The sequence below is a fragment of the Moschus berezovskii genome, chromosome Y, assembly GCF_049115385.1.
Source record: "Moschus berezovskii isolate FMDL1 chromosome Y, NW_MosBer_1.0, whole genome shotgun sequence".
Taxonomy (NCBI): Eukaryota; Metazoa; Chordata; class Mammalia; order Artiodactyla; family Moschidae; genus Moschus; species Moschus berezovskii.
Genome location: NC_142489.1, coordinates 43,019,109 through 43,046,598, shown reverse-complemented (window position 1 = coordinate 43,046,598; position 27,490 = coordinate 43,019,109). Strand labels below are relative to the sequence as shown.

The window sequence follows — 27,490 nt, the reverse complement described above, 5'->3', positions numbered from 1 at the left end:
TCTGATCAAATGGCTACGGGAGGCTCATTTTGGCTGGCATCTGCTTAGAAGCCATACACTTTGGCGGGGAATATGTGTCATCGGTGACCAGAGACAGTGTGCCAGATGACTCAAGTACATGCGTTCCACCACTTGTGAAGACATGGAGCAGGCAAGGGACCCAGGGCACTCGCTAAATGCACAGACACACTCACTTGCCCCAGGAGACAAAACACTGCAGGGAATCCAGATCCTGAAGTTTTAAGCAACTGACATGCCACTAGCCAGGACACACATGCCAGGCATTTATCAGGAGTGGTCAGAAACAGATCCTGCCTTGGGGGATGCAGACAAGGGTCCCAGAGGACCACAGAGGACCCAGAGGATGAGTGTATCTGATGGTGTGGCAGGGCCTGGGGATGTCCGTGTGGCGGCTAGGAAAGCGGGAGTACCCAGAGCCCTTGTAGATAGATGCCTGTTCCTGTGTTTTGGCTCTGTCCAAGGCTAACCCTGTTACTCGAGACTCTACTTTGCTCGGCTTGTGGCACAACTGGCTCCTTGACCTAAATCAGATTATGATCTACTGCCAGACGCCCATCATCATCAGCGAAAAAGGTGAAGACTTGCTTAGCTCCATGAAGGCTTTGAAGGTCAGGGAGGGAGCCTGAGGACAGGTGGCTGGGGGAGTTGGGCAAGCAGGTGGGGGTGCGAGCGTTCGGTGTGAGTCTTTGGAAAGGAAGAATGGAAGAAGTTGATGCCTGCCTGGTAGGCAAGCTGAGGGCCCTAGAAGCTTGCACCTTCACCTTTTCCATTCTCCTGGCCCTGGCAGGTACAGGGACTAGGCCATTCCCAGTCCCACTGCAAGCTGGTATTTTCCTTTCGGGACAAACATACTTCAGGAACAGAGAGATCGTTAAGGAGTACCACTTTGGCATCGCTGGAATGACCTGGCTCCCAGGGTGGCGTGGGTGGGTGGGAGAGGGAGATGGATGCTCCCGAATTTTCCCTGTCTCCCTGGTCCTTCTTCAGGATATACGACATGTGCTTCCTCTCCAGTCTGCTGGTACTGTGATGATGGATGGGGAGCTCCCAGCCTCAGGCTGGACACCAGCAGCCTGGACCTCCTTAACTGGTTGTTGGACCACAACTGTCCAGGATGGAACAGGATTGCTGAACACCATTGAAGTGGTGTCTCTCTGGGCTCCCCCCAGAATGGCTGAATGATGTTGGGGTCTTGGACGCCCATGGCAGGCCTCAGGGCCTGATCAGCCCCATGCTGACTTCCCTCGTGCAGCCAACAGATCATTGGCTAGGACCTGTGGGTCAATTCCCTGCAGTACTACCTCCAGGAGGAAGGTCCTGCCATGAGAAGAAAGAGACAAGACACAGAGATTGTGAGGGTCTCAATAGGTGAGGACTGAAGGCAGATCCGTGTAGAGGACAGGACCCTCTCTTTTTCCCCGTGGGGAAGCGCAGGCTCATGCCACCTGGATGCGGAGCCTGGATTCAGGTCATGCCGGATTCAGGTGGCAGGCTGAAACTGGAGGCTAGCAGATTTCATGTATCCTAGTCTCATTCAGAGCAGCTCTGCTTACAGCATGCGAAACCCAGGTGATTCTCATGGAGGCAGGGTGAATTAAGCACCTTTGTCAGCATCATCCGTCCCTGAGTCCTGTTGCTCATGTAGACCATGGGTCTAGTTCGGAGTGAGCCCAGGTATTCAGGGTGCCAGGGCCCTGAGACATGCCGGTGCACTGGGGCAGTCCGGGATGTTGCAGCAAGCTGGTGGCCCACCAGGTGAGGGAGCTGCCTTCTTCAGCGGGGAGGCAGTGGAAAAAGCAGCTGCCCTGGAGGAGGGAGAGGTGTAGGGGCTCGGCAAGTGTTCCAGCTGCTGGTGGAAGACATCATTGAGGAGGCTGATCTGGTGGTGGAGGAGGAGCAGGAGAAACTGTCCTGGCAGGAGTGGGAAAAGAAGATGGAGGAGCAGGGCCAGTAACATCCAAGGACAAGAGCCTCGTGTGACCTCGAGTGACTCTCCAAATGGGTGTGGAGCAGGAGCTCAGTGAGGCCCGAGTGGGTGGACCCACCAGGGTCAATCCAGCGGTCAGGGGAAGAAGGGACCACCCAGAACCAGCTTGTACCTGACCAGCAGGCAAATCAGCTTCCTTCTCCCTGGGATCATAAGGGGAGAGTCTCTAGTCATAGCTCTGTGTCGTGGCTGCCCAGGAAGGACTCTTAGTTTCAGGGGCCTTAGCATCCTGTGGGCTGTTACCCATTTTACCTGTGTGATCTCTTCTGTCTCAGGCAGAACGATGTGGGCTACATGCTTGGAAGAATCAACTGGAGAGGTTTCAGTTCAGTTCAGTCGCTCAATCATGTCAAATTTTTGCGACCCCATGGTCGCATGAGATGTCTCCCTGTCCATCGCCAACTTCCAGAGTTTTCTCAAATTCATGTTCATTGAGTCTGTGATGCCATCCATCCATCTCATTCTCTGTCATCCCTTTCTCCTCCGGCCCTCAACCTTTCCCAGAATCAGGGTCTTGTCAAATGAGTCAGGTTTTTCATCCGGTGGCCAAAGTATTGGAGGTTCAGCTTCAACATCAGTCCTTCCAATGAATATTCAGGTATGATCTCCTTTAGGATAGACTGGTTGGATCTCCTTGCTGTCCAAGGGACTCTCAAGAGTCTTCTCCAACACCAGAGTTCAAAAGCATTAATTATTTGGCACTTATCTTTCTTTATAGTCTAACTCTCACATCCATACCTGATCACTGGATAAACCATAGGCTTGACTAGACAGACCTTTGTTGGCAAAATAACATCTCTGCTTTTTAACATGTGGTCTAGCTTTGTCATAACGTTACTTTCAAGGAGCAAGTGTCTTTTAATTTCATGGCTGCAATCACCATCTCCAGTGATTTTGGAGGCCCCCCCTTAATAGTGTCTGTCACTGTTCCCACTGTTTCCCCATCTAATTGCCATGAAGTGATGGGACCTTTGACTTCTGATCATCTTAGTTTTCTGAATGTTGAGTTTTAAGCCAACTATTTCACTCTCCTCTTTCACTGTCATCAAGAGGCTCTTTAGTTCTTCTTCACTTTCTGCCATAATTGTGGTGTCCTCTGCATGTATGAGGTTATTCATATTTTTCCCAGCAATCTTGATTCTAGAGTGTGCTTCATCCAGCCTGGAATTTTGCATGACATACTTTTCATATAACTGAAATAAGCAGGGTGACAATATACAACATTGATGTCCTCCTTTCCCAGTTTGAAACTAGTCTTTTGTTCCATGTCTGGTTCTAACTTAAATTCTTGACCAGCATACAGGTTTCTCAGGAGGCAGGTAAGGTGGTATGGTATACGAATCTCCGAGGAGGTTTTCACAGTTTGTTGTGATCCACACAATCAAAGGCTTTCATGTAGTAAACAAAGCAGACGATTCTCTGGAACTCTCTTGCTCTTTTGATGATCCATCGGATGTTGGCAATTTGATCTCTGGTTCATCAGCCTTTTCAAAACCCAGCTTAAACATCTCGAAGTTCTTACTTCACATGCTGTTGAAGGCTGATTGGAGAAGTTTGAGCATTATTTTGCTAGCATGTGTGATGAGTGCAATTGTGTGATAGTTTGAACATTTTTTGACATTGCCCTTCTTTGAGATTGGAATGAAAACTGACATTTTCCAATCCTTTGGCCACTTGCCAAAACAGGTATGTGTGTCTCTTTGTGGTCATCTCCAAAATACATAAGCCTCTCCAAACCTCAAGGCATTTACATCTCAAACACAGACTTTCTGTTTACCTCCAAAACATCTGTAATCAATGCACAAATTTTACAAGAGGTCTCTTTCCCCACCTCTGAGGGGTGTGATCCTTCAGGTTCAAATTGACCAGGCTCACTACCCCATCATTAGAACATGCAGGTTACTGATAAGGAAAAGGACCCCACACCCAGAGCAACACAACCCGTCAGTCGCCGTCACGTAACCTGTAAACACAGAAGGCCTTTACTTTTATCTGTTACATAAAATCTGTTCTGGGTGCACATCACTCTGGTATTTAATACATTGATGGTTTCACCTGGTGTGCTCAGCGTTGTCTTTCCCCTGATTTCTGCAGAGCCCTGACCCTATGCTGTCAGTGAGTGGGGTGTTGCACCTAGGCGGTCAAGTGCCAGAGAAGGGTGGTGGGGGTAATGGTGCCACATGGGGTCACCACGGACTGTCACTCCGAACCTGAGGTTCATTCTGCTTGAGGCACCTCCACGAGGCCTGTTGGGGTTTCCAGCAAATCCTGACCAGGAAAGAAAAAAACTGCATTGGTTGAGGGACCTGGATGGTGGTGGGGCTCCTCCTGAACTGTTAGCGGCACCCCCCAGGTCTTTTTGACCACCACCATCGGGACCCAAGCCCGTTCCCGGATCCTGCCACTCCTCCCCATCCATCCTAATCTCCTCCCAGTCTGCGCTGCCCCCTTTCCCTTATCCTGCATCCCCTCCCCCCCAACCGTTGCTCTCCACTGTCCTTATCTCCTCCCGGCCAGTGCCCCTTCCTGGGTCCCATCCTCCCTCCCTGTCCCGACCTCCCTGTTCACGCCCCTTCCCTTGTCCTGTGACCCTCCCTGTTCCTCTGTCCAGCACCCCACCCCCACATCACCCAGCCCCAACCCTCCTACCTCACCCGGATTCCCAGGCCTAGTTGCCGGGCCACTCCAATTTTGACCCTCCCAGCCCAGATGCCCTCCACTGTCCTGAGAAACCTCTGTGGCCCCACAGGTCTGTGAACTGCAATCGCTCTGCTGACCCACTAACCACCCCCTGATCCCCACTGGAAACCCCTGGGTGGACACCTTCCGTTCATCCCAGGGATTAACAGGACACGTGGCTCCTGGCACTTTCCAGGGAAGGGTAGTATGGTTAGAAAAACGCACTTTATTTCAGTTTGTAAATAAGTACACTGACTCATAGAGAAAATTTGTTCATGTCAGACATGAAGTGATTACTAGTTGTGGGTGAATGGGGAGATTCTCTCCCTTCTCTGGGATTCCCTAAGGACAGTGAGGCAGTGTAGCCTCCATTTGTGAATGGATCCATCCAGGATGAGGCCATCTGAGGGCCCAGGGGCCCCTCAGAGTGAGTGCTTCCTCTGGGGAGGCCTCATACCCACCCACAGTGCCCCAGCTTGTCCTGGGGATCCTGTTCCCGAATCCAGCCCTGGGATGCTTGCCCAGGGCAGCACTAGGCCAGGCTGTGTGCACTCCCAGCGCCCTGACTGCTATCAGGTCATTTTCACCAACACAAACTAGACACAAAAGTTCCTTGGGCTACCGCTGCTAAGCCTATGGTCTTATACCACATACCAAGGCAGTTAGTGGCTGATCGGCGCCAGCCTGTGAGCCTGGACATGGCAACACCACAGACCAAGCAGCCCCCAAGCAGCAGGGAAGGTTTGTCCCTCATGAGCACTAGGGTCACACTTTCCCTGGGACATTCTGGCCCCTTGTCACGGGGCAGGTGTCACTCAGGCTTCAATAAAGTTGCTGCTGGCCCCTGCAAGAGGATATGGTCATGAGACAAGTTCACCAGGAGCTCCACCTGGGGGATGGTGGGGGGGAGTTGTGAGCACAAGGGTGGGCTAGGGGAACCACTGGGAGTCCTGGGGGAACTTCTCCATACAGCCTCACAAGGACACACAGCTCACATGAACAAAATAAAGTCTTCGGCTGTTTCCCCATCTATTTACCATGAAATGATGGGACCGAATGCCATGATCGTACTTTCCTGAACTTTGAGCTTTAAGCCAACTTTTTCACTCTCCTATTTCATTTTCATCAAGTGGCTCTTTTGTTCTTCTTCACTTTATGCCATAAGGGTGATGTCATCTGCACATCTGATGTTATTGATATTTCTCCCTGCAATCTTGATTCCATCTTGTGCTTCATCCAGGCCAGTGTTTCTCATGATGGACTCCGCATATAAGTTAAATAAGCTGGGTGATGATATACAGCCTTGACATACTCCTTTTCCTACTTGGAACCAGTCTGCTGTTCCATGACCAGTTCTAACTGTTGCTTCTTGCCTGCATACATTTATCTCAAGAGGCAGTCCTGTGGTCTGGTATTCCCATCTCTTTCAGAATTTTGCAAAGTTTATTGTGATCCACATGGTCAAAAGCTTTGGCATAGTCAATAAAGCAGAAATAGATACTTTTCTGAAATTCTTGCTTTTTGAGTAATCCAGGTGATATTACCAATTTGATTTCTGGTTCCTCTGCCTTCTAAAAATCAGCTTGAACACCTGGAAGTTCACGGTTCAAATACTGTTGAAGGCTGGCCTGGAGAATTTTGAGCATTACTTCGCTAGCATGTCCGATAGTGCAACTGTGTAATAGTTTGAGCATTCTTTGACATGGTCGTTCTTTGGGCTTGGAATGAAAACTGACCTTTTCCAGTCCTGTGGCCACTACAGAGTTTTCCAAATTTGCTCGCTTAAAGATTGCAGCAGTTTGACACCATTATCTTTCAGGAAGTGAAAGAGCTCAACTGGAATTTGTTCGGAGTGATGCTTTCTAAGGCCCACTTGACTTCACATTCCAGAATGTCTGGCTCTACGTGATTGATCACATCATCGTGATTATCTGGGTCATGAAGATCTTTTTTGTACAGTTTTTCTGTGTATCCTTGCCACCTCTTCTTAATATCTTCTCTTTCTCTTAGGTGCATACCATTTCTGTTATTGAGCCCATTTCACAAAATGTTCCCTTGGTATCTCTCATTTTCTTGAAGAGATCTCTAGCCTTTCCCATTCTATTGTTGCCATCTATTTCTTTGAACGGATCATGGAGGAAATCTTTCTTATCTCTTCTTGCTGTTCTTTGGAACTCTGCATTTAAATGGGTCTATCTTTCCTTTTCTCCTTTGCTTTTCACTTCTCTTCTTTTACAGCTGTCTGTAAAGCCTCCTCAGATCACCATTTTGCCTTTCTGCATTTCTTCTTCTTTGGGATGGTCTTGGTCATTGTCTCCTGCACAATATCACAAACCTCTGTCCATAGCTCATCAGGCACTCTGTCTGTCACATCTAGTCCCTTAAATCTATTTACCACTTCCACTGTATAATTGTAAGGGATTTGATTTAGGTCATACCTGAATGATCTAGTGGTTTTCCCTACTTCCTTCAATTTAAGTCTGAATTTGGCAATAAGGAGTTCATGATCTGAGCCACAGTAAGCTCCTGGTCTTGTTTGGCTGACTGTATAGAGGTTCTCCATCTTTGGCTGCAAGAATATAATCGATTTGTTTTCGGTGTTGATCATCTGTGATTTCCATGTGTAGAGTGTTCTCTTGAGTTGTTGGAAAAGGGTGTTTGCTATGACCAGTGTGTTCTCTTGGCAAAACTTCATTGGCCATTTCCATACTTCATTCTGTACTCTAAGGCCAAATTTGCCTGTTACTCCAGATGTTTCTTGACTTCCTACCTTTAAATTCCAGTCCCCTATAATGAAAAGGACATCTTTCTTCTGAGTCAGTTCTAAAATGTCTTGTAGGTCTTCATGGAACCATTCAATTTCAGCTTATTCAGTATTACTGGTCATGGCATAGACTTTGATTTCCATGATATTGAATGGTTTGCCTTGGAAACAGACAGAGATCATTCCATGATTTTTGAGATTGCATCCAAGTACTGCATTTTGGGCTCTTTTGTTGACCATGATAGCTACTCCATTTCTTCGAAGGGAATCTTGTGCACAGTAGTAGATATAATGGTCACCTGAGTTAAATTCATCCATCTCAGTCCATTAAAGTTTGCAATGTTCACTCTTGCCATCTCCTGTTTGACCACTTCTAATTTGCCTTGATTCATGGACCTAATATTCCAGGTTCCTATGCAATATTGCTCTTTATAGTATTCGACCATGCTTCTGAGAGGGTAACAGGCAGGAAGGCCAGGGGTCTCCAAACGGAGGAAATAGCCTGCAAGTGTCAGACATTTTTATCTCTCTTAAGCGTCAGGAGGAAACAAACTAGCGATATTTTTTCTTCTCTATACAATATAAAAGAAAGTTTCTCTTAAAATACTGTGTTGACATAATGACACCTGGTTTCACCTGAAGTTAACTATTCTCAGATCTTGAGTTAATCAAAGCATTTTTCTTATGTAAATGTTGGTCTTAAGCTATGTTAATGTACTATGCATTTACCCCAGACTCTGTCTTCAAGTTGATTCCGCCAAATGACTCAGAACCTACCCTACAAAACCAGTATGTTATATTCAGATATTGTTCCCCTAATCTGTGTAAAAGAAAACTATTTGTATGGTAATATGCCCTTCTACAAGATTCAAGTTAATCACTTTATGGCCTGAGATGAATCATCTGGTGTCAGGACTATCCCAAAATGCATCTTATGTGTGAAGGGCCTGGTGCCATTCTGAGCTTTAAGACATTCCTTTCTTTCATTAACAGACTGCTAGTGACTATATAACATCCAGCAAGGGGGTACTCTTTCTGTCCCCTTCTGATGTCTATGTCAGAAGCTTTCTCTATCTCCTTCATACTTTAATAAAACTTTATTACACAAAAGCTCTGAGTGATCAAGCCTCGGCTCTGGCCCCAGACTGAATTCTTCTCCTCCGGAGGCCAAGAATCCCGGTGTCTTTCTGTCATTCCACAACAACCTTTCACTTCCATCCCCAGTCATGTCCAAAACTGGGTGTTGTTTTTGCTTTGGCTCCTTCTCTTCATTCTTTCTGGAGTTATTTCTCCACTGATTTCTAGTAGTATATTGGGCACCCACTGACCTGGGGAGTTCATCTTTCAGTGTCCTATCTTTCTGCCTTTCATACTGTTCATGGTGTTCTCAAGACAAGAATACTGAAGTGTCTTGCCATTCCCTTCTCAGTGACCCACGTTTTGGCATTATTCTCCACCATGACCCGTCTGTCTTAGGCAGCCCTACATGGCATGGCTGATAATTTCATTGAGTTAGACAAGCTGTGGTCCATGTGATTAGACCATTCCTTACTTGAACATGGGGTATCTCCTCACAACCGCCATTTCTGACCTTGGGTATGGAGTATCTCCTCACAGCCCTCACTCTGATCTTGGAAGTGGGGTATCTCCTCTCAGCTGCTCGCCACTCCACAGATGCACAGCCACTGCTCACTGCTGATGCTGTGTGGTGGAAATAAAACTGAAAAGTCTGGGATAAATGTGCCGATTATAGAACACATAAAATGCTGCCTTCTACAAAACACCAGTGGCATCAATACTGCGTATTTGTTTCACTTCAATTTATATCAGATTTTTGTTTGTAGTCTTTTCAGTGATGCTTTCTATTAACCAATTTCACTGTTTTTTCAAAAAATCCTCTGGGCTCCTTCTTCAGCAGCTCTGGTCTGGCCTCTGGCCCTGAGACCAGCATAGATCCCTCAGTTCCTTGAGCCAGATTAAGCCCAGCCTCTCGGTCCCACTTTCCAGAGTTGTAGCGAGTCCTTAAGAGCACTCGATCCCTCCCAAACACCTGCAAGCAGACAGCTGTGTGTTGAGCCCAGCAAGTACCACATTCTAGACCCCAGCACTCCTGCCAAATGCGGGGCAGACGGAAGGCAAGCAGAGGGGTTCTGGACACTGCCCACTGCCATGCCTGGGAGCCATGGTTCCTGCCCAGACCTCGTGTAAACCCGAAGCTTTCTAACTTTCTTGCCCTCCTTTCAGGACTTTCTATCCCTGAGTCCTCAGAGGTCTCTGCCCATGTATTCTTTCCCCAAACCTGATTTTTCTTTTCTTTTTTTTTTTGCCTGGGAAATCCCATGGACAGAGAAGCCTGGTGGGCCTCAGTCCATAGGTTCACAAAGAGTCTGACATGACTTACCCAGTAAACAACAACAATGATTAGATGAGAAAGAGCCGGAAGGTTGAAAAAAAAAAAAAAAGGCAATGAAAAATCCTGCCGCTGTCTATAGAAGGTAATTGAGGACCTGCCATCACCCTCAGAAACTTTCAGATGAACACACAGTGGGAAACTGTACTGTGTTCCTACATCCTACCATACACATTTTTGCTATAATCTGACAGCTGCTGCTGCTGCTGCTACTAAGTCACTTCAGTCGTGTCCGACTCTGTGTGACACTATAGATGGAAGCTCACCAGGCTCCCCCGTCCCTGGGATTCTCCAAGCAAGAACACTGGAGTGGGTTGCCATTTCCTTCTCTAATGTGTGAAAGTGGAAAGTGAAAGTTAAGTCGCTCAGTCGTGTCCGACGCTTAGCGATCCCACGGACTGCAGCCTACCAGGCTGCTCCATTCATGGGATTTTCTAGGCAAGAATACTGGAGTGGCTTGCCATTGCTTTCTCTGAATCTGACAGCTAAGGCTTGTGAAATCACAATAATTATCATGATAATCAGTCTCTGCTATTCATCACTATACTCTTCATTTTGAACACATATTTGCTTAATATTTAATCAGTGCCAGCAGGCATTCTCTAAGGGCTTCCCTGGGTGTTCAGACAGTAAGGCATCCCCCTGCAATGCAAGGGACCTGGCTTTGATCCTTTGGTGGGGAAGATCCCCTTGGGAAGGAAATGTCTGATGGCTAACGACTCTAGGACTTTCGATCATAAGAGAACCCCTGGCCCCATAGAACATTAATAGATAAGTGCCCTCCCAAAAGCCTCCATTTCAACACTAACACTAAGCCACACCCAAAAGGCAGCAAGTTGTTGTGCCAAACACACCTCACCTATCCTTCAGCCAAATAAGGTCACAGCCTTTCACATAGGCAGACAGGCTGCTCAAAGCCATACTGAACCCATACACCCCAAACCACAGTACTAGACCCAGCCACTGCCCTTCAGAAAGACGAGATATAGCTCCACCTCTCAGAACACAAACACAAATCCCCCCAACCAGGAAAGCTTCACAAGGCATTGGTCCAACACCACTTAGGAGAGGTAGACTCCATACTTAAGAGGAACTACAGCCTTTCAACCAAGAAAGGGATCACACAATAAATTAAACACAATGAAATGACACAGAAACACCCAGAAGATGAAGGAACATGGTTGAAACCCAAAGGACTGACCAACAAAAATAAACAAATGAGACCTATGTAACTTAAAAGCTTTTGCACAACAAAGGAAACTATAAGCAAGGTGAAAACACAGCCCTCAGTATGGGAGAAAAAAATAGCAAATGAAATAACTGACAAAGAACTGATCTCCAAAATATGCAAGCAGCAGATGCAGCTCAATACCAGAATAATGAACCCAATCAACAAGTGGACAGAAGACCTAAATAGACACTTCTCCAAAGAAGACATACAGATCGCCAAAATCCACATGAAAAGATGTGCAACATTGCTCAATATTATAGAAATGCAAATCAAAACTACAGTGACATACCATCCAACAAGGGTCATAATGGCCATCATTAAAAAGTCGACAAACAGTAAATGCCTGAGAGGATGTGAAGAAAGGGGAATCCCCATGTACTCCTGGTGGGGACCGAGGCCGAAACAGCCACTATAGAGAACAGTATGGAGATCCCATATAAAACTAGGAATAAAACTACCATAGTCAAGGCTATGGTTTTTCCCATGGTCATATATGGATGTGAGAATTGGACTGTGAAGAAAGCTGATCGCCGAAGAATTGATGCTTTTGAACTGTGGTGTTGGAGAAGACTCTTGAGAGTCCCTTGGACTGCAAGGAGATCCAACCAGTCCATTCTAAAGGATATCAATCCTGGGTGTTCATTGGAAGGACTGATGCTAAATCTGAAACTGCAATACTTTGGCCACTTCATTGGACGAGTTGACTCACTGGAAAAGACTCTGATGCTAGGAAAGGTTGGGGGCGGGAGGAGAAGGGGACGACAGAGAATGAGATGGCTGGATGGCATCCCCGACTCGATGGACATGAGTTTGAGTGAACTCCGAGAGTTGGTGATGGACAGGGAGGCCTGGCGTGCTGTGATTCATGGGGTCGTAGAGTCAGACACGACTGAGCGACTGAACTGAACTGAACTGAACGGATGACACAGCAGTCCTATTACTATGCATATACCCAGAGGAAACCATAACTGAAAAAGACTTATGTACCTCATTGCTCACTGCTGTAGTTTTTACAATAGTTACAACATGGAAGCAACCTATATGTCCATCAACAGATGACTGGAAAGAGAACCTGTGGTACACATATACAGTGGAATACTACTTAGCCACAAAAAGGAACACATTTGATTCACTGCTAATTAGATAGATGCACCTACAGCCTGTTACACAAAGTGAAGTTAATCATACAGAGAAAGACAAATATTGTATATTAACACATATATAGGGAATCTAGGAATCTAGGAAGATGAATCTACTTGCAGGGCAGCAGTGGAGATGCAGATGTTGACAACAGATTTGTGGACACGGTGCCCGAAGGAAAGAGTGGGATGAATTGAGAGATTAGCATGGAAATATATACATTAACATATGTAAAGCAGATAGCCCGTGGGAATTTGCTGCATGACACAGGGACCCCAATCGGTGACACCGAGAGTGGTGGGATGGGGAGGTTTTTAAGAGGGAGGGGACATGTGTATACCTACGGATGATTTGTGGTGATGTACAAGGAGACCCAACCAGTCCATTCTAAAGGTGATCAATCCTGGGTGTTCATTGGAAGGACTGATGCTGAAGCTGAAACTGCAATACTTTGGCCACCTCATGCGACGAGTTGACTCACTGGAAAAGACTCTGATGCTGGGAAGGATTGGGGGCAGGAGGAGAAGGGGACGACAGAGAATGAGATGGCTGGATGGCATCACCGACTCGATGGACATGAGCTTGAGTGAACTCCAGGAGTTGGCTATGGCCAGGGATGCCTGGCGTGCTGTGATTCATGGGGTCGCAGACAGTCGGACACGACTGAGCGACTGAACTGAACTGAACAGCAGAAACCATCAAAATATCACAGAGTGATAATCCTGCAAGTAAATATGAAATAAAGCTGTAAAGAAAAAAAAATATAGAGTACCTTTCACTAACTGATTTCTGGATCTGTTCCAAGCTACACTGCATCAACCACTAGGAGGATAAGAAATCTCAAGAGAACATCTCATAATGGCTTTGCAAATACACATTAGAGTAAATGAGCGAACCAATACACACAGTGAAATGGCTTAAACAGTGGCACCTAATGCAGTGGCAGCACTGAATTCCACAGGCTTTCCCAAGCCAGTCAACCCACTAAGCCTCGCTGAACGAGGAACAAGGGATGGGGACATGAGTTACGGAGTTTCTTGGGGCTAATGCAAATCACTGCAAATATAGTTTTGATTCTCTCAGTTTAAGAAAATGAGAGTCAGAGGGAAGCGCTGCTAATTAATAGTCACTTCACACGCGCAGAAAGTTGGTCTCTCATTTACAGAGGGCAACGGATCAAACAGAGAAATCAAACCCGACTCCAGGTATATGCCTCCTTCCTGCCTGATTGTCAACCAGCTCTCCCACCCACCAGTTAACCACAGTTAAACTCTGTCCTTTAGGAACACAAAGATTGGTCCTGCCCCAACTCCATCCATGCCAGGTCAGCACAGAAGCCACCATAGCCCCATCCATGCCAGGTCAGCACACACACTGTTCATGATGCATCCCCTGCTTGCCCCCTACAGAGCCCATGTTCTGAATTTGTTTTCCATTAGTGACATTCCTTTTGTCCACATTCCCTCACAACCCATCTGCATTGCTCCATCCATCTTCCTCTCTCTTCTGCATCTTAGCACTTTCTCTCAGGAAGTTCTCCAGATTTTCCATCACCGAATACTACCCCCTTTCACATCTTCTCATATTTTCTCATTCTCCACAATCACACCATCGTGGGTATCTGGGTCATGAAGATCTTTTTTGTATAGTTCTTCTGGGTATACTTGCCACCTCTTTTATAATATTTTCCGCTTCTGATAAGCCCATACCATTTCTGTCCTTTACTGTGACTATTTTTGCATGAAATATTCCCTTGGTATCACTAATTTTCTTGAGGAGATCTCTGGGGTTTCCCATTCTATTGTTTTTCTCTATTATTTTGCATTTATCACTGAGGAATTCTTTCCATCTCTCCATGCTATTCTTTGTAACTCTGATTTCAAATGGTTATATATTTCCTTTTCTTCTTTGCCTTTAGCTTCTCTTCGTTTCTCAGATTTTTGTAAGGACTCCTCAGACAGCCATTATGCTTTTTTGCATTTATTTTTCTTGGGGATATTCTTGATCCCTGCCTCCTGGACAATGTCATGAACCTCTGTCCATAGTTCTTCAGGCACTCTGTCTATAAGATCTAATTCCTTGAATCGATTTGTCACTTCCACTGGATAATCATATGGGATTTGATATAGGTCATACCTGAATGATCGAGCGGTTATCCATACTTTCTTCAACTGAAGTCTGAATTTTGCAATACGGACTTCATGATCTGAGCCACAGTCAACTCCAGGCCTGTTTTGCAGACTCTATATGGCTTCTCCATCTTTGTCTGCAAAGAATATAATCAATCTGATTTGGGTTTTGACCATCTGTTAATGTCCATGTGTAGAGACTTCTCTTGTGTTGTTGGAAGACAGTGTTTGCTATGACCACTGTGTTCTCTTGGCAAAACTCTGTTAGCCTTTGCCCTGCTTCATTCTGTACTCCAAGGCCAAATTTACCTGTTACTCCTGGTATTTCTTGACTTCTTTCTTTGCATTCCAGTCCCCTATAAGGCAAAGGACATCTAAGGATCAAAGCCTAAAGCTTCCTAATGAGAAAGAATAGCTGTGGGGGAAACTGGGTCATTTTCTGATGGGCGGGGCCGAAATCAATAAATCTTTAATCCAAAGTGACTAAATGGCGGAGTAGAAGGATGTGTGCTCATCTTTTCCTGTGAGAACTCCAAAACAAAACTCGCTGTTGAACTACTATCAATAGGAGAATGTTGGATCCCACCCAAAAAGGTTACCCCACGCCCAGAGGCAAAGGAGAAGTTCCAACAGGATGGTAGGAGAGATGATATCGTGTTTAGAAACAAACCCCATACCGCCAGAGACACTGAGCTTGGAAGGCTCAAACAAAACCTTGTTTCTTACCAGGCGGCCACACAGAGTCTGACCGGACCTTCCTTTGAGTGTCTGAGCATCTTCTGCGGAGGCACAAGTCAACAGTGCCTGCGACAAGGGCAGAGGTTCTGGGTGCAGCAGTCCTGGGTGTGGCATAAGTCCTCTTGGAGGAGTTTGCCATTAACCCCACCATAGAGACACTGAGCAGATGACCCACGAAATGCAGAGCACTTATACCAAAGAAACTATCACACTATTAAGAAAGTTCTAGGACCCTCAACAGATTTCCCAACCTGGGGATCTGGCAAAAGGACTGAGAACCCCCAGGGAATTAGACTTTGGAGGCCAGTGGGATTAGATTATAGAATTTTCACAGGACTGGAGAAACAGACTCTTGGAGGGCACAAACAAAATCTTGTGTGCACCAGGACCCAGGAAAAAGGAGCAGTGACTCACAAGAGACTGACCCAGACTTGCCCGTGAGTGTGCAGGGGTCTCTGGCAGAAGTGTGGGTCACTGGTGGCCTGCTGCAGGGTTGGGGACACTAGGTGTGGAAGTGCATGCACAGGACCTTTTGAAGGAGGTCTCCATTGTCTTCATTATCTCCACCATGGTTTGGTCTCAGGTAAAATAACAGGAAGGGACACAGCCCCGCCCATCAACATAAAATTGTGTTGATGGGCATTTAATATTCACAAGGTCCAAGGGTTTGTAAGTAAAACACAACTGATCTCCTGGAGTCTCCAAGGGGTGCTCACCAAAAAAGACTTCATAACTCGGTAGACCGTCACAAAGCCAATTTTAGCATTTACCTTTAACTCACACTTAACAACAAAAACAAACAAAAAAAAAAATCACATGAAAAGATGTCAAATTTTTAGAAATTAGGGAAGAATGTTCGGTACCACCTCACACCAATCAGAATGGTGATCGTCAAGCACTCTACAAAGGTTAAAAACGCCAGATGCCATGAAGAAAAGGGAACCCTCCCCCTCTGTTGCTGTAAATGAAAATAAAAGAAAGTCACTATGGAGGAGAGCGTGGACATGCATTAATAATGAAAATGAGAATGAAGTTAGAATATCCTTCAAACCATACACAAATATAAACTTCAAAGAAGATAAAGATCTAAATGTACTGATACTATGTAATTTTGAGGACAATATGGGTAGACATGCTGCAGCATCAGTTTCACCAAGTATGCCTAGAATAATGAAAAGTGAACCAAAACTAAGAAAACAGGACTTAATTAACGTTAAAGGTGTTTGCACCTTGTAGCAACAGAACCCTAAATGAAAGAGAAAGACAGTCCTCAGAATTGGAGAAAATGTTTGCAAACAAAGACGTCCACAAGGAATAAAGAAGATGGGGTACATAGACAATGAACAGTCATTCAGCCATAACAAGCAGGAAAGAATGCTATGGGCGGCCTGAGGGAATAAAGTAGAGAGACGATCATAGCAAGTGAAGTGAGGGAGACAGGGAGGTATATTAGCATAAGATATCACTTGTAGCTGGGATCTAAAATGGATACAGATGAACTTCTTTACCAAAGAGACACAGTCTCACAGACTCAGAAAATAATCAATGGTCCCCAGAAAGAAAAGACAAAACAAAACTCTGGGACATGGAGTAATGAATTTATTCAATCTAACATATGGAGGTTAGTGGGTTCTCATTCACTTCCCATGGGATATTCCCAACCCAGGGATCACCCCTGCAACTTTTACACCTCCTGCTCTGGCAAGTGGGCTCTGTGCCATGAGCACCACCAGGGAAACAACAAACCATCAAATCAAAATTAATCTTAAGCCTTTCCTGTTCAAAAATGGGAATTCCTCAAATTGACTTTCACTTTCTCACATCTGCAGAGACCCCCATTTTGAGACAAGATTCAGTTCCCAGGACTCAGTGGATATGACTTTCGGGGTTCCCCCATGCCCCAAGACCCTATAGCTGTGCATCCTTAGGGCAGCTTGGGGGCACAGAGGACAGGCTCAGAGGGTGACATATACCCCTCCTGGTTTGCCTGCAGGGAGCCACTGCAGGATGATATACTGCCTGGACAAGAAGTCAACCATCTCTCACAAGGCGGCGAGGCTGTTACAGCCTCTGGGCAAAGTGCTGCCGTGTGTCACCCTGCCCGTGGTGCTCAAGTGTTCCACCACCCAGGTGAGGGTCTGTAGGCATGCCTGGGCCCTGGACCCAGCTCCAGCAGCTAGTGTCACCCACAGAGAGTGGTGTCCTTATCCCTGTTGGGGAAATGGGATTGAGGCCAAACCTTCTTAAAGCAGAATTGTTGTTTAGTGGCTCAGTCATGTCTGACTCGTTGCGATCCCATAAACTGTAGTCTGCCAGGCTTCTCTGTCCATGGGATTCTGCAGGCAAGAATACTGGAGTGGGTTGCCATGCCCTCCTCCAGGAGATCTTCTCAACCCAGAGAACCTCACAGAAAGGTAGCAAAGGGCACAGTTTTACTGTGGAACCAGCCTGAATCCAGAACGGGAACCCATGGACGAAGAGCATCACAGAGGCAGGGAGAGCTGGCAGGGGAAAGGGGAGGCTGGGTCCCGCCCTTTGTGCAGCTGAGCTGACATCAGAGCTCCTTCCTGGTCCCAGATAAGCAATAGCTGAGATCCAATGTCCCCTGAGGTGGGTTTGCGTTTGCACCGTGGCACACCCTCCAGGGACACTTTCTTGATGGCTGAGATGGTCTAGAATCAGCCTGCAATGCAGGGGACCCAAGTTTGATCCCTCAGCCGGGGAGATCCCATGGAGGAGAAAATGGCACCCCACTGGACTATTCTCACCTGGGAAATCCCATGGACAGAGGAGCCTTGCAGGCTACAGTCCATGAGGTCACAGAGAGTTGAGAGGACTGAAGTGAATAAGAACACAGGCACTCACTCACACCCCTCTCCTCTAGTGCTTCTCCAGGGTGGATCGGGGGTTTTATGGGATGGAGAGAAGCTGGGGTGGGAGGCAGTCATTGTGGACGATGGAAAGGAGTCAATGGCGGGGTCCCTGTCTGTGGGGAGAGGGCACCCAATTGACAGAGGTCAGGTCACTGGCACACAGGTTAGCCAGTGGGTGGATGCAGGACGGGGTAGAAAACCCACCCGGGCTCAGGTGCCCGCAGGAGCAGGGGCCCACATGGACAGGAGAGATGACCCCGTCTTCCTGTACCCGCACTTGAGGGGCACACATATTCCTGGTTATTCTGCTCCCAGGCTAGTCCTCCCATGAGGACAAGAGGCTGTCAAGCACAGCTCTTGCCTTGTGCAATTGCTTCCTCCTGGGAGGTTCCCCGTTGCTGGAATCCTCCTCAGGGCAGCAGATTGGCAGAGACCCAGGGTTGGAATGTGGACAAACTACATTCTGACTTGCATCAGGTGCCTGCATCCTGGCCTTAAGAGCTCACACCCAGAGGAGGGAGCAAGCAGGAGGTGGTCCAGCAGAGCCTGGGAGTCCTGCAGTACTAGGGTCCCTCTGATGTGAGGATCCCTTGGTGGTGGGTCCCTCTGTCCTGCGCCCCTCCAGGGCAGGGTCCCTCCATCCTGGGGGGCCTCGGTGCCGTGGTCTGAAGTGGTACAGCTGCCAAAGAGACCTGGGTGTGTGCAGGGTCTGGCGCATGAGTGGTGGTCTTTCAGGGAGTGTTGAAGATCAGCGGCTTCAGCAGCACTTCATTTAAACCTTGTCAAGGTGGATGGTAAGTACCTGTGTGTAGCTGACAATATTCATATGAACCTTTGCTTTATCTTTTAATTTGGATTGGGGGTGGGCTATGACTTCCTTTCCCATTTTTTTAATCCTTATGTGGTTTTTATTTTTCCATCATGACTCTGTGTAGAGAATATTATACCATTTTCTGCTACTCGTTTAGGTTAATATTAGTTTTTGTTTTTTCTTTTATTTTGGATAGAGAGAATCTATTATTTTCTTTCCCATTTTTCTATCCATATATATATATATATATATATATATATATATATATATATATATATATATATTTGTTTTTTCCACTATGACTCCTTGGAGAAGACACAGTACATTTTCTGCTATGAATTTATAATAGGGCTTCTGTGGTGGCTCAGTTGGTAAAGAATCTGCTTGCAATGTGGGCTATGTGGGTTCGATTTCTGGGTTGGAACGATCTGGAGAAGGCAATGGCAACCCACTCCAGTAATCTTACCCGGATGATTCCACGAACACAGGGATCTAGTGGACTACAGTCCATCGGATCGAAAAGAGTTGGAAACAACTAAGCAACTTTCACTTTTCAATATATGTTAAAGTTATTTTTTGTTTTTTCCTATCTTATTTGTGTGGTGGGCAGATGTTTCTTCCTATCATTCTCTCCCGTTGATAATTTCTTGCCTTTCCTAGTGCTGTTTGTGGGGGTGGGCACAAACCTTTGTGGGTCTGTGGTGTCCTCATAGTCAATGGTCCAGCTTGGGTGTCCTGGAGCCTGGGCTGTTGAACCAACAAGGAGCTTCCACCCAGGGACTCCCTGAGAGGAGGGTGAGGCTGGACTCAGCAGGAACAGCCCCTCCACAAGGACCACAATCTGGACCTGGGCTCTGTGCTCCACATGACCAGTGACCCTGGAGACCCTGTTCCCAGAAGCAGGGCCTCAATCCCGGCAGCACCAACGTGTGGCCCTCAGTTGGGCGTCCTCAGTGCATGCCCAGCTTTTAAGCGGGGGGCCACCCTCTGTGCCCAGCACAGGTGACTGACCTCTGTGTGCAGGTGCTGGGCATCGTGAAGCAGCTGGAAGCCGACATGAGACCTGCGGATGGCAAACATGGAGGAGGACACTGAAAGGAACCTGCAGTGGGGCCACAAGGTGTACATGACAGCCCTCATGGAGGTGGGGGTTGGGGCAGAGGGTATGGACGGGGTGGTCCATCAGCCAGAGACACCCACGTTCTGTCCAGGCAGGAGGAGGAGGGCCTCTGAGGAGATGGACACATGGCCACTCAGTTGGACATATGGTCACTCCAGGCAGGAGAGGCTGACCTCTAAGGGGAAAACACAGGTCCACTCCCATTAGAAGATGCTGACCTCTAAGGGGTGGACAAATGTCCACTCCAGGCAGGAGAGGGCTGACTTATGACATCAGTCACTCAGAATTCCCAACCAACGTACATTTCTGAACTCACACCTGTGCCCCTGGCCTCTAGGGTGTCTCCCAGAATTTGGCTATACCAGGTCCCTGACGCCAGGTCTTTTCCTGTGTCCTGTTTTGGGGTGTCCAGTTCATTCTCTGGGCTGCTGGCCAAGTCACTTAATGTTTCACTCGAATTGACCCCCAGTCTCCCCACCACAGAACCTAATAACCCTTGAGGTCTGGAGGTTCTGTCCTGGGCCTCAGTGTGCAAGTACCCTGCTGGCCTCACAGGCTCCCTGGAGTACAGACTTCACACAATATTATAAGCACTACTCTCTGCTGCTGTACACACACACATACACATGCATATCCTTGTACACACAGACCCTGAACGTATGCACACCTGCATATGCACCTGTACCTACAGGAACATGCACATACAACACACACTCAAACACACCAGAACAGTGCCACAGCTCCCCACTGCCACTCAGGACAGGCTGGGTCCCTTGGAAGCAGGTCCCATGATTTATGTCTTTGTGTGTCAGGACCCCCCATCTGTCTGTAGAGTGGCTGTGCTTGGAGAAGTCCCCACCCACACGCCTCTGTCTCTCACTACAAGGCCCTTCTCCTCCAGCCCTGCCCAGAATGCCCTCACAGTGGTCTTGGAGTGGCTGGAGAATCGCCCCCAGGATGTGGTTATCCTGGCCTGCAGGAACTTCGAGGGCATGATGGAGGACCTGACGAGAACCTGATGGGCTGCATCAAAAACATCTTTGGGAACATGCTGTGCCCCCGTGAGGTGAGCAGGGGCCACATGCTCCCCATGCTCTTGGCAGCAGGGTGGTGGGAGCACTAGGTCTCACTGCAATTAGACTATCCGCTCACTGTGTGAGGCTGATTAAGGCACCAGGTCATGCCACTCACGGAACCCCAGTAATCCACCCACCACTATCTCCACACAAACACCACAATAACCAGCCCATCCATGGTCACAGGCACCCCAGTAACCCACCCTACCCAGTCTCTCTGCAGACACCCCCAAAATCCATCAATCATGCCTCAAGATGCCCCAGTAATCCACCTGCCATTTCCTATCAAAAACCCCAATAATCTACCCACCTCTGTGTTTCCACTCAGGCAACCCAATAATCGACCCATCACCACTCAAGACACCCAAATAATCTACACACCACTGTCTCCACTAAGACACTCCAAAAATCTACAAATCACTACTCAACGTACCCCAATAACCCACCCACCACCGTCTCCACTCAGACACCCCAGTAGTCTATACACTAGGGTCTCTACTCAGATATGCCAGTAAACCCACCCATGACTGTCTCTTCTCACAGAGAACCCAATAACCAGCCCAACACTGCTCATCAGTTCAGTTGAGTTCAGTTCAGTCACTCAGTCGTGTCCGACTCTCCACGACCCCATGAATCACAGCACGCCAGGCCTCCCTGTCCATCACCAACTCCCGGAGTTCACTCAAACTCATATCCACAGAGTCGGTGATGCCATCCAGCCATCTCACTCTCTGTCATCCCCTTCTCCTCCCACCCCCAACCTTTCCCAGCATCAGAGTCTTTTCCAGTGAGTCAACTCGTACTCCATTTCTTCTAAGGGATTCCTGCCCACAGTAGTACATATAACTGTCATCTGAGTTAAATTCACCCATTCCAGTTCATTTTAATTCACTGATTCCTAGAACGTCTATGTTCACTCTTGCCATCTCCTGTTTGACCACTTACAATTTGCCTTGATTCATGGACCTAACATTCCAGGTTCCTATGCAATATTGCAGAGACTCGAGAGACGCCGGCTCCGGCGCTGCAGACGTAAGAGATGCCGGCCCCAGCGCAACTGACCATGCAAAGAGGTACTGCCGAGAGGAGCTACCCCACGCCTGAGGCCAGGGCCGGTGACCGAGAGGAGCTGCCCCACGTCCAACAGGTGGTGGCTGCGCGGGTGCAGGAGGGCCGAGAGGAGCTACTCCACGTTCAAGGTCAGGAGGGGTGGCCTTGAGGAGATACCCTTCATCCAAGGTAAGGTACAGCGGCTGCACTTTGCTGGAGTGGCTGTGAAGAGATTTCCACGACCAAGGTAAGAGAAACCCAAATAAGACAGTAGGTATTGTGAGGGGGTATCAGAGGGCAGACACACTGAAATCATAATCACAGGAAACTAGTTGATCTGATCACATGGACCACAGCCGAATGTGGTCCACTGGAGAATGGAATGGAAAACCACTTCAGTATCCTTGTCTTGAGAACCCCGTGAACAGTTATCAAAGGGCAAAATGATAGGATTCTGAATGAGGAATTCCCCAGGTCAGTAGGTGCCCAGTATGCTGCTGGAGATCAGCGGAGAAGTAACTCTAGAAGGAATAAAGGAATGAAGAAAAAGCAAAACCAATACCCAGTTGTGGATGTGACCAGTGATAGAAACAAGGTCCAGTGCTGTAAAGAGCAATATTGCATAGGAACCTGGAATGTTAGGTCCATGAATCAAAGCAAATTGGAAGTGGTCAAACAGGAGATGGCAAGAGTGAACATAGACATTCTAGGAATCAGTGAATTAAAACGGACTGGAATGGGTGAATTTAACTCAGATGACCATTATATCTACTACTGTGGGCAGGAATCCCTTAGAAGAAATGGAGTAGCCATCATGGTCAACAAAAGAGTCTGAAATGCAACTCTTTTTTGTTGGATGCAATCGTAAAAAAGACAGAATGATTTCTGTTCATTTCCAAGGCAGACCATTCAATATTACAGTAATCCAGGCCTATGCCCCAACCAGTAATGCGGAAGAAGCCGAAGTTAAACTGTTCTATGAAGACCTACAAGACCTTTTAGAACTAACACCGAAAAAAGATGTCCTTTTCATTATAGGGGACTGGAATGCAAAATTAGGAAGTCATGAAACACCTGGAGTAACAGGCAAATTTAGCCTTGGAGCACGGAATGAAGAAGGGCAAAGGCTATTAGAGTTTTGTCAAGAGAACGCACTGGTCATAGCAAACACCCTCTTCCGACAACACAAGACTCTACACATGGACATCACCAGATGGTCAACACCGAAATCAGATTGATTATATTCTTTGCAGCCAAAGATGGAGAAGCTCTATACAGTTAGCAAAAACAAGACCAGGAGCTGACTGTGGCTCAGATCATGAACTCCTTATTGCCAAACTAAGATTTAAATTGAAGAAAATAGGGAAAACCACTAGACCATTCAGATATGACCTAAATCAAATCCCTTATGATTATACAGTGGAAGTGAGGAATAGATATAAGGGACTAGATCTGATAGATAAAGTGCCTTTTGAACTCTGGACGGAGGTTCATGACATAGAAAAGCAGACAGGGACCAAGACAATCCCCATGGAAAAGAAATGCAAAAAAAGCAAAATGGCTGTAAGAGGAGGCCTTACAAATAGCTGTGAAAAGAAGAGAAGCGAAATGCAAAGGAGAAAAGCAAAGATATAAGCATCTGAATGCAGAATTCCAAAGAATTGCAAGGAGAGATAAGAAAGCCTTCCTCAGTGATCTATGCAAAGAAATAGAGGAAAACAACAGAATAGGAAAAACAAGAGATCTCTTCAAGAAAATTAGAGATTCCAAGGGAACATTTCATGCAAAGATGGGCTCGATAAAGGACAGAAATGGTATGGACCTAACCGAAGCAGAAGATATTAAGAAGAGGTGGCAAGAATACACAGAAGAACTGTACAGAAAAGATCTCCACGACCAAGATAGTCACGATAACGTGATCACTGACCTAGAGCCAGACATCTTGGAATGTGAAGTCAAGTGGGCCTTATAAAGCATCACTACGAACAAAGCTAGTGGAGGTGATGGAATTCCAGTTGAGCTATTTCAAGTCTTGAAAGATGATGCTTTGAAAGGGCTGCACTCAATATGTCAGCAAATTTGGAAAACTCAGCAGTGGCCACAGGACTGGAAAAGGTCAGTCTACATTCCAATCCCAAATAAAGGCAATGCCAAAGAATGCTCAAACTACCGCACAATTCCACTCATCTCACATGCTAGTAAAGACATGCTCAAAATTCTCCAAGCCAGGCTTCAGCAATATGTGAACCATGAACTCCCAGATGTTCAAGCAGGTTTTAGAAAAGGCAGAGGCACCAGAGATCAAATTTTCAACATCCGCCTGATGATGGAGAAAGCAAGAGAGTTCTAGAAGAGCATGTATTTCTGCTTCATTGACTACGTTAAAGCCTTTGACTGTGTGGATCACAATAAACTCTGGAAAATTCTGAAAGAGATAGGAATACCAGACCACCTGACCTGCCTCCTGAGAAACCTGTATGCAGGTCAGGAAGCAACAGTCAGAACTGGACATGGAACAACAGGCTGTTTCCAAATAGGAAAAGGAGTGTGTCAAGGTGATATATTGTCACCCTGCTTATTTAACTCATATGCAGAGTACATCATGAGGAACGCTGGGCTGGAAGAAGCACAAGCTGGAATCAAGATTGCTGGGAGAAATATCAATAACTTCAGATATGCAGATGACAGTACCCTTACGGCAGAAAGTGAAGAGGAACTAAAAAGCCTCTTGCTGAAAGTGAAAGAGGAGAGTGAAAAGGTTGGCTTGAAGCTCAACATTTGGAAAACAAAGATCATGGCATCTGGCCCCATCACTTCATGGGAAATAGATGGAAAAACAGTGGAAACAGTGTCAGACTTTATTTTTTGGAGCTTCAAAATCACTGCAGATGCTGATTGCAGCCATGAAATTAAAAGACGCTTCCTCCTTGGAAGGAAAGTTATGACCAACCTTGATAGTATATTAAAAAGCAGAGACATTACTTTGCCAACCAAGGTCCTTCTAGTCAAGGCAATGGTTTTTCCCGTGGTCATGTATGGATGTGAGAGTTGGACTGTGAAGAAAGCTGATCGCCGAAGAATTGATGCTTTTGAACTGTGGTGTTGGAGAAGACTCTTGAGAGTCTCTTGGACTGCAAGGAGATCCAATCAGTCCATTCTAAAGGAGATCGATCCTGGGTGTTCATTGGAAGGACTGATGCTAAAGCTGAAACTGCAATACTTTGGCCATCTCATGCGATGAGTTGACTCACTGGAAAAGTCTCTGATGCTTGGAAAGTTTGGGGGCGGGAGGAGAAGGGGACGACAGAGAATGAGATGGCTGGATGGCATCACCGACTCGATGGACATGAGTTTGAGTGAACTCCGGGAGTTGGTGATGGACAAGGAAGCCTGGCGTGCTGTGATTCATGGGGGCGTGCAGAGTCAAACACGACTGAGCGAGTGAACTGAACTGAACTGAACTGATGCAATATCGCTCTTTACATCACCGGACCTTGCTTCTATCACCGGTCACATCCACAACTGGGTATTGGTTTTGCTTTTGCTCCATCCCTTTATTCCTTCTAGAGTTATTTCTCCGCTGATCTCCAGTAGCATACTGGGCACCTACCGAGCTGGGGAATTCCTCATTCAGTAGGCTATCATTTTGCCCTTTGATACTGTTCATGGGGTTCTCAAGGCGAGTATAGTGAAGTGGTTTTCCATTCCATTCTCCAGTGGACCACATTCGGCTGTGGTCCATGTGATCGGACCGACTAGTTTCCTGTGATTATGATTTCAGTGTGTGTGCCCTCTGATGCCCCCTCGCAATACCTACCGTCTTATTTAGTTTTCTGTTACCTTGGGCGTGGGATATCTCTTCAGAGCTGCTCCAAGAAAGTGCAGCCGTTGCACTTTACCTTGGACGAGGGGTATCTTCTCAAGGCCACCCCTCCTGACCTTGAACGTGGAGTAGCTCCTCTCGGCCCTCCTGCGCCCGCGCTGCCACTGACTATTGGACGTGGCATAGCTCCTCTCGGCCGCTGGCCCTGGCCTCAGGCATGGGGTAGTTCCTCACGGCCGCGCCTTTTTGCGTGGTCGGTTGCGCTGGAGCGGGCATCTCTCTCTCGTGTCTCTCTCATAGACACCCTAATAATCCACACATCACTGTAGCATCTCGGACACCCCCAGTAACTGACACATCGTGTCACAAGTCACCCCAATAACCTCTGCGCAGACGTCTCATGGCCACCTGGATGATTCCATCCCCAGGAGGTGCCGACTCTATACCAGCTGTGGTCCCAGGGCCAGCAGGTCATCCTGTCATACAAGGACGAGGCATCCATGAGTCAGCATGAACAACTGTGGCCCCGTATCCCCTACTGGTTGGGTAACCAGATGAGCCCCAAGACCTCTTCCACAATCTGGAGCACATGAAGAGATGCAGCCACCCAGGTGAGTGCTGCCTTCACACTGGGACACCTGGTCACATGTATGTCCTAGTGCATGGGGCTGGCATTATGTTCAAGTGGAGAAATGGAATAGGACATATTATGAGAAGTTATTCTGTTGACCCCATGGGGAGCAGGGCATGGACATCCTTGGGGACGTGACTGTGTCCACCACAGGGGTCAGGATGTAGACAGGACGTCAACATCCGTGCGGACATTATTATGTCCACCACATGAGGCCAGGACGTGGACATCTTTGGGGTCACTGTCTAGCCTGCCTTCCCTCTGTAACAGGAGAAATTCACGAGTCAACACCCCCATGATCCCTTGCTGTCTGAACTTTGGTCTCTGTCGGACAACTGAATCTTTGACCACTGTGGAGGCCAGAGTCTGGATGGGTGATGGCACAGCTTGGTGACTGCATGGGCAGGTGACCCCATGGTTTACTGGTCACATGGGCGGGAGACAGTGTGGGTGGATGACAGTGTGGGTGGGTGACTGGTTTGAGTTGCTGACTGCAGGGTGGGTTACCATGTGAGTTGCTGACCCAGTGAGTGGGCGGATGAGGGTGTCAGTGGGTAATCATGTGGACAGGTGACCCCATGGGTGAGTGACCACGTGGGTTGGTGGCCACGTGGAGGGATCACTGCATGGGGTAGTGAGCCATGGGTGGGAGACCATGTGAGTCGGTGACCACATGGTTTGGTTGTACACATGACTCCGTGAGTTAGTGACTGCACAAATGGGGAGCTGACCCCAGAGCCGGCACCATGAACAGCAGGCCCTCTCTTCTCTCAGGCAGGCTGTTCCTGGTCGCCATCAACCTCACAGAGAACCTGGATTTTGTCCGCGTCCACCCAGCCTGGTCCCTGGAGAAACTGACTGAGTGGGGGCTCCCCTACCTTTGCACATGGGTGCGGGGCCAGTGCCCGCGGTCGGCCACCAGCTGTACCAACACCATCGCGGGCGGCTTCATCTGGGCCAACGGGTTTGTTGGTGATGTCATCAGGTTGAACTGGAAGCTGTTTTGA

The 27,490-nt window shown here is 47.4% G+C and overlaps 1 pseudogene; it reads left to right on the top strand.

Moving 5' to 3' along the window:
• The first annotated feature begins 554 nt into the window (after positions 1–554).
• LOC129557905 (PI-PLC X domain-containing protein 1-like) lies at positions 555–27,490 on the top strand (annotated as a pseudogene).